Source organism: Nicotiana tomentosiformis, chromosome 3, assembly GCF_000390325.3.
Source record: "Nicotiana tomentosiformis chromosome 3, ASM39032v3, whole genome shotgun sequence".
NCBI classification, from domain to species: Eukaryota; Viridiplantae; Streptophyta; class Magnoliopsida; order Solanales; family Solanaceae; genus Nicotiana; species Nicotiana tomentosiformis.
The window spans coordinates 65,339,000-65,346,212 of NC_090814.1; positions in this window are offsets into that span (position 1 = coordinate 65,339,000).

The following is a 7,213-nucleotide window of genomic DNA, read 5'->3' on the forward strand; positions in this document are numbered from 1 at the left end:
TATATGTCAAATATACATAAAATATATTCAGATTTGTTAAATATAGATAAATTATACATTAAATATATAATACATACACCGAATATGTACAAAACTATACATGTTTTAATAATTATACATCAAATATATACTATATAATTTAAAAGATATGCATGTATTTTGTATTTTTGTTTGAGAGAATAACGGAAATGTGATTTTAAGAGCAATTATTTATTTGAAGGAAACTTTCATAGACAAACGGTAAGTTTAGAAAGTTCAAATTAATAATGAGAGAGAATTGTGGATAGATTAATATGTCACAAAATTATTCCCTTAAATTGTGGGTTAGTGTTTAAATGTTTAAGAAATTGATGGCTATTAAATAAGGTAAGGAATCTTTAAAACTGTTATAACTGTAAAATAAATGTGCTTTTTTTGGAATAAAGCAAAAGTACTACTATTTGTATAAATGTTTTTTAATAAGAGTCCCACCATGTAAAAATATCTAAATTATTATTGTTTTGTTATGGCTAATTGAAAGTAAACTATAGTGTGGGCCTGGCTATTTATGTTTTTTTCGACGATGAATATCCTAAAAGTCCTCGAACATTTAATTACGTTGGATTTTTGTTCCACGTCCAACAATCTACCCCTTGAACCGAAACCCGTAACAAACTTTTTAAGCTCGTATAGGTAAGGAAATCGAGCCTCGTGCCTTCACCATGCCATTGTCATACTTATCCCTTCGAACTTGGGCTCTGAATATTAGTTATTAAACTCAATCAGTCCGAATATACTCTTAACATGATGTGATAGTCCGTTTTTTGTGCCTCACACTACTAAGAGATCCCTACATCTTATATATAAATTCTCAATCTTTTCAACTACCAATATGGGACTTTGTTTGCACAACTAATAAATACTTTGGTATTTTCATTTCTTCAATAACATCATTGAAATTTATCCTACAGGTAGTTGCCCTATTTGTTTATGCTACAGCTTCAATCGTTCTTTGCATTAGTGCAGTGATCAGATTTAAAAGGCCTTGAAACTTAAAGAAGTTCACTTTGATCAAGTTAGACTATTATTTCGTATATATATTTTAGATGGTGTAGTGTGCAATTTTTACGGATAAATTTGAATGTTCCTTCCCTAACAGTGATACCGTAAGTCATATAAAAGAATGGTAAGCTCTGCATTAGTTTCTCATGTTCACGAGCAATCTAGAACCATATTAGTTTCACGTGGTCATGAAATTAGATACTTTTTGATTAAAACTTGTTATTATTTGATATAGTAGATCAGACATTCTAATAGAGTAGTGCAACTTTTAGATGATGTTTCGAAAAATTATTAAAAATTTACAGACCATTACGGATATCGAAGTAAAGCCGAAATGATTCGAACGATTTTTGAAATGGTTAATTTAATTATGTATAATAGTGTAATCGAAAAATTAATATCATATATATTTTTTAAAAATAACCCGTCGAACTGAGCAATTGACACTTTAGATGAAAAGTATACTAATTAACTGTGATTTGGTAATAAAATTATACATAAAAATATGCAATAAGTTGGTGTAAATAGTAAAATTTTGCGATTCGACGCGTCTTTGAAAACTTAAAAATAACCATTTCCCATTTCAATAAAGAATAATAAAGCAGGTATATATCTTTGAACTTTTCCATTTTGTCTCCACCAGCTTTATTGACAGCGGCGAAAAAGTTGAATTGCACAAAGGAGGATGGTGGGAGTTTTATTATTATTAATAATAATTCTGACAGTAGACTATTTTTTAAACCATGGTAAAGAAATTGAGTGGATACTTATTCTTCTCTAGAAAGGTATTGTTGCTGGAATTCCTTAAACAAAAGCTAAGGCATTTGAAGTTTTGAACTAGATTGTCATTTTTCCCTTTTGGGATTTTCTACTTTTCAAATTATTGCTGACGCCTACAGCACATTATTATGTCCTAGAGTTTCATTGGATTAATTACTCGCCAACTACCTAACACGTAAGAATTACAAATAATATTTTAATTAGCTTAAAGGTCTAATTGATTGGATATTATATATAATTACCTATCTAATTATGTTAGTGGCATATGAAAAAGCTTCCTTTACCCTAACCTGCTGCTGGTACTGAACCTTTCATTGAACTTAGAAGCCAGTTAATGGATTTATTGGTCTCGTAAGGTGCTGCAAAGAGGCAATTAATCATCCATGAGCCAGAATTACTCAATAAAGTGGGATTAGACATTCTTCATGCCCTCTTCTAAAGAGACAAGAAGCTAGCTGCAGGGATGTCATGACAAACTAAAGTGATAACATTGTCTTATATATATGTCTTATACATATTTGTTGGAGTTTACCGGCCCGAAAATACTCTTAACATGATAAAATATTGTCCTCTTTGGGTTGAGCCCTACGTTTTTTTCTCAAAAGACCTCACATCATTAAGAGATCCATACACCTTATGTATATGTTCTCAATTTTTACGGCTTCCAATGTGAGACTTTGTTCGCATACCCAATATTTTTTCTTCGAACTAAGTTTCGCGTGACCCATTACCACGATCTACGTGTCAGTGTCTAACCACGTAAGGGGAAGTAAACAGAGTCCCACGCCATTCACTCTGCTATCGTCATACTCATCCCGCCGAACCTGGGCTCTGATACCAGTTGTTGGGGTCAAACTGCCCAAAGATACTCCTGACAAGGTGTGATATTGTTCGCTTTGGGCCGAGCCTGCACGATTTTACCAAAAAAACTCATAGCATTAAGAGATTCCTACACCTTATATGTATATTTTCAATCTTTTCAGTTACCAATGTGAGACTTTGTTCGCACAGCCAACAATCTCTCCCTCAAACTAAGTTTTACATGGCCCATTATCACGATCTACATGTCAATTTTCGAGACTCAATGTATGGACCTGCACACCCAACAAACATTAATTAGCATATATTTAAAATCTATGGTTCTTCCATTAGCACCAAAGAGATAATAAATGTGTGACATTTAGTATCACAAATGAATGATGACACAAAGAGCAGCATGCTGCTTGTGTTTAATTTTCTTTTTTAATCTCTAGTAATGGAGCAGTTTCGAATAGCCGCCTACTAAAGAGTATATTGTTCGACTATTCAACAACACAACAACAATCCAGTATAATTTCACTAGTGGGGTATGAGGAGGGTAGTGTGTACGCAGACCTTACCCCTACCCTGGAATAGAGAGGCTGTTTCCGATAGACCCTCGGCTCCTCCCTCCAAAAATTCTCCACCATGCTCTTGGGGTGACTTGAACTCACAACCTATTATTCGACTATTCTAGTTAATTAAAGTAGCTATATACTACAATTATTCACAAAGTTTTTTCTGTTTAAGAGGCTTTGGCGGATGAATATCATACTTGTCCAAATTTCAAGATACCCTTCAAGGTTGCAATGGGCCATTTTCCCCTCTCTAATAAAAGTATACACTCTGGACTTATAGAGATATATTCTCATCAAAAGCAACAAAACATTAGCAAAGATCTATAGCTGAAAAAGGAGGGGAAAACGAAAACGCTATTAACCTTCCCTATCATTTGAATCTAAGTGCATATTTAGCGGACAGCTGCCTACCCTAAACAAGGATTATTTTAGCTACATTTTGTGTCAAAAAAATAAATGCAAACAAAGTGTTTCGCAGAACTAATTTTTTGAAGAAAATTTGGCACTAAGGTAAACATCATAGCATTTGTCATTTATATCAATTCATTAGATAATATTTGCACAGTTCTTTCATATTTTAGCCCAGTAGCATGTTTACCCGAAAAACGGATAGAGTTGAATTTGTACGTAGTTCTAAGGGTATGTGGTATAACTTGACACAAATCGTAAGAGTAAGTAGAAATATCGAATATTGCCTATAAAGAAATGATACAAACCGATCGAGTTGAAAAGAAGATGATTTATGAACAAGAAAAATGGAATTATGCATGAAGCTAGAAAGGATAATCTCTTAATATGGGAATGTATCAACAATATTTGAGTAACAGTGTATTCATGACCCGTTCTTGCAAGAATAATAATCATCCCTCTTATAGTGGAGGGATCCTACTTTGGATATAATAAAAAATACATAGTGGGGAACCCATGATAAATTAATTTTTTTCTAATTTTCGCCGAGATTCCCTTTCTTAGTACGGCTGTAACAGCTCTTGTCTCTTGGCTCGATCTTGATCGGACTTGGTATCGGTCAGTTTCCAAGCTTAGAGCTCGATGTGGGCTCGAGATCGATATTAACTCGGGGTCCGGTATTGACTCGGGCTCGGTATTGGTTGGCCTCTGGTTCTTAAGCTCGATTCCATCACTTCTCATCATAGTTCGATTTGGATTCGAGCTCGATAATGACTTCGAGCTCGGTATTTGATCTGTCCCTGAAACTCGAAGCTCGTTTGTGCCTTCTTCGGATCTCATCTCAATATTATGAAGACTCTCTTCGGTCCATTATGTTCTCATCTCGACCAGTCGTATGAAGACCGAAATCGGTTTCGACCGTATACAGATAGTCCCCTCGTTTCTCGGGAAGAATGTGGCGATAAATGACGTGATTTTTCAACGGCGCTATTAGATATACACTGACGTTTGCACCGAGTCCGACCTTGACGTACGTGATAGCTGTCCCGTCGGTTCAGTTTACCAAGGCATTTAATGCGTGTCAGACGATAGTCGGCCACTGCTGATATTGAACCGCAATTGCTCAATCTACAAATAGCCCATGTTTTACCATTTATAACTTTTACATCTTCAATCTCCAATTTTTTCAAGTTCTTTCTCGCACCTTTTGAGTTCATCTATAAATCTGTGATTATCACTGCAAAATCTTTCTTATGTGATTTTCACCATAAAATCTCTTCTTTTTTAAAAAAAAAAATCTTTGTCATCTCTTTCTATTTTTGATCTTTAAATCCAGAATGGCAAAAATATCTAAAATCGTTCCTCAATAAGAAAAAGCTTCTTCTTCACAGACTGCTGCCGACAAAACACCGGTGGAGCCACGGCCTGAGGAATATGTTCCCAGGAAATGTGTTCTTACCTCCGATTTAAAGATCGACAAAGGCTTGTTGGTTCCCGGTCGATGCGAGCCAGTATCGAGGTATATGTGCTCGATAACCGAGGGGAATCTTTAACAGATAAGGAAAGATTGCAACTGGGAGAACAAAGAAGTGGTAATCCCGGCTCCCGAGGAAGATATTACTACTCACGTGAAAGGATTTTTAAGTGTGTATACCTACCCTTTCACGTTAGGCCCCCTCGACCTTGTTGTCATCGATTTTTGCTGTCAATACCAAATAACCCTAGGCCAAATCCATCCTTTTTTTTGGAGGATCGTTATTCTGATCCGCTTTTTTGTGAACAAAATCGAGGGGATGCCTTTCACCCTCGACCACCTTATTAGATTGTACAGCCCCCACCTCTTTCGAGGTGGGTTAATAAAACTCCAGCGCCGGGATACTAAAGTGTTGTTCTCGAGCATAGACGAAGACAAGGATCGAGGCTGGATGGGAAGGTTCATTCGAGTGAAGACTTCGGACCTAATTCCGGCCGAGAAGATGTTATTTTCCGAGGAATGGAACATGAAGCGTAAGTGTAATTTTGCTGTTATCTCCTATTGTTTTGCCCCTTCATTTTTTTTCTCACTGATATCCCCTTTTGCGATGTAGCAGTTCCTTGGATGCCCGGCGCAGTTCCTAACCTTAAGAGCTAGGTACGGGACCTGGCTTTAACCTTTACATACACCGAGCGCTCGTGGCGTAATTTTTCAAAGGGTCGATAGGAGGCCAAAAATCATGGTAAGTTTTTTTCTCATATCTTTGATAGTTCGAACGAAATGTTTTCCATATACTTAACCAATTTTCTTGTGTGTATGCTTGGAAAAAGATGCGGTTTTGAGGCCCCCGACTGGTGAGGAAGAGACGCCTGTCCCGGTCCCGAAACTGGCAAAGGACCATAAGAGAAAAAGGACCTCTACTTCCAAGGATCCACAACCTAAGACAAGGGAGGCTCGTAAGCCGAGGAAGAATACCATCCCTTTGACCGAAGAATCTGTTCGGCATCTAAGGGATGAAGACAAGGAAGAAGAAGAAGAATACGGGTCTGTACTAGTGGCCCGAGTAAAGAAAACCAGCGATGCCCTAAAGGCAGTTGGATCGATGGTGGTTTATGAGCCTCTGCCACAAACTGAGGGGATATCGGAGAAGGGTTCAGGAAAAGTCCCCAAGTTGCTGGAGATCGAGGATGCCTCACATCGAAGTCAACAAACGTTGGATATATCTGAAGGGGTCGGCCCTGAACATCTCTGAACCGAAGAGAACGCCCCAAGCGACTCATTTGGGGCAATAGTAATCGAAGACTTGTCTACTCTCCCCGCTTTTTCTGAAGGGGCAATTCGGGAAGCCCAAGCTTTGGGGACCCTCGAGGTAGGCTGGTCTCACGAAGGGGAGGACCCCTTATGTGATTTGTTTACTGGTGTCGACGATGTTGCGGGCCCTAGTGATGTGTCGGGCCTTTTCTATGAAGTGCAACAAGCTCTGAATCGTGTAAGCTCTAACACCCTTCGTTGGTACCACCTTTATGTTTGTTTTTCTTTTCTAACTTCTTTTCTTCTTTCTTCGTGAGCCTCAGTGGTTCATCGAGAAACATGTTTTCGATCTCGAGCTGAGCTGAGTCGGTACGAGTCCGACCTCCGAAGGGTCACTGAAGAGAGAAACGCCCTTAAAATCCTCTGCGAGCAAAGAGAAGAGGAAATCAGGGAGCACCAAGCCGAGTTGGCCAAGGCTCATCAAGACCAGACCGACCTGACTGAGCAGGTAATGATGATCTTAAAAACTCACGGGCAAGATTCTGGAACGATGGCTAATAATTCGATCTCACAGTTGCAGCAGAAGCTTGAGGTGATTGGGCTGCTTCATGAAGAAATTGATACGATAAGGGCAGAGACCTTGGCGCGGAAAGATGGTATGGACCGCCTTGCTGCAGAAAAAGAAACTGCTCGAACCCAATTATTATCGGCCGAAAGTCAACTTCAAGGCATAAAGGAGAGGATCTCGGTTCAAGCAAGGAAAATAGAGGAGCTCGAGGCTCGGTTGGCTTCTGAACTTGCTAAGGCCAAAGCTAAAGTAGAAAAAGCAAAGGCCGATGTGAATGCATTCGTGGTCGTCTATCGGGCTGATGCTGAAGTCGCT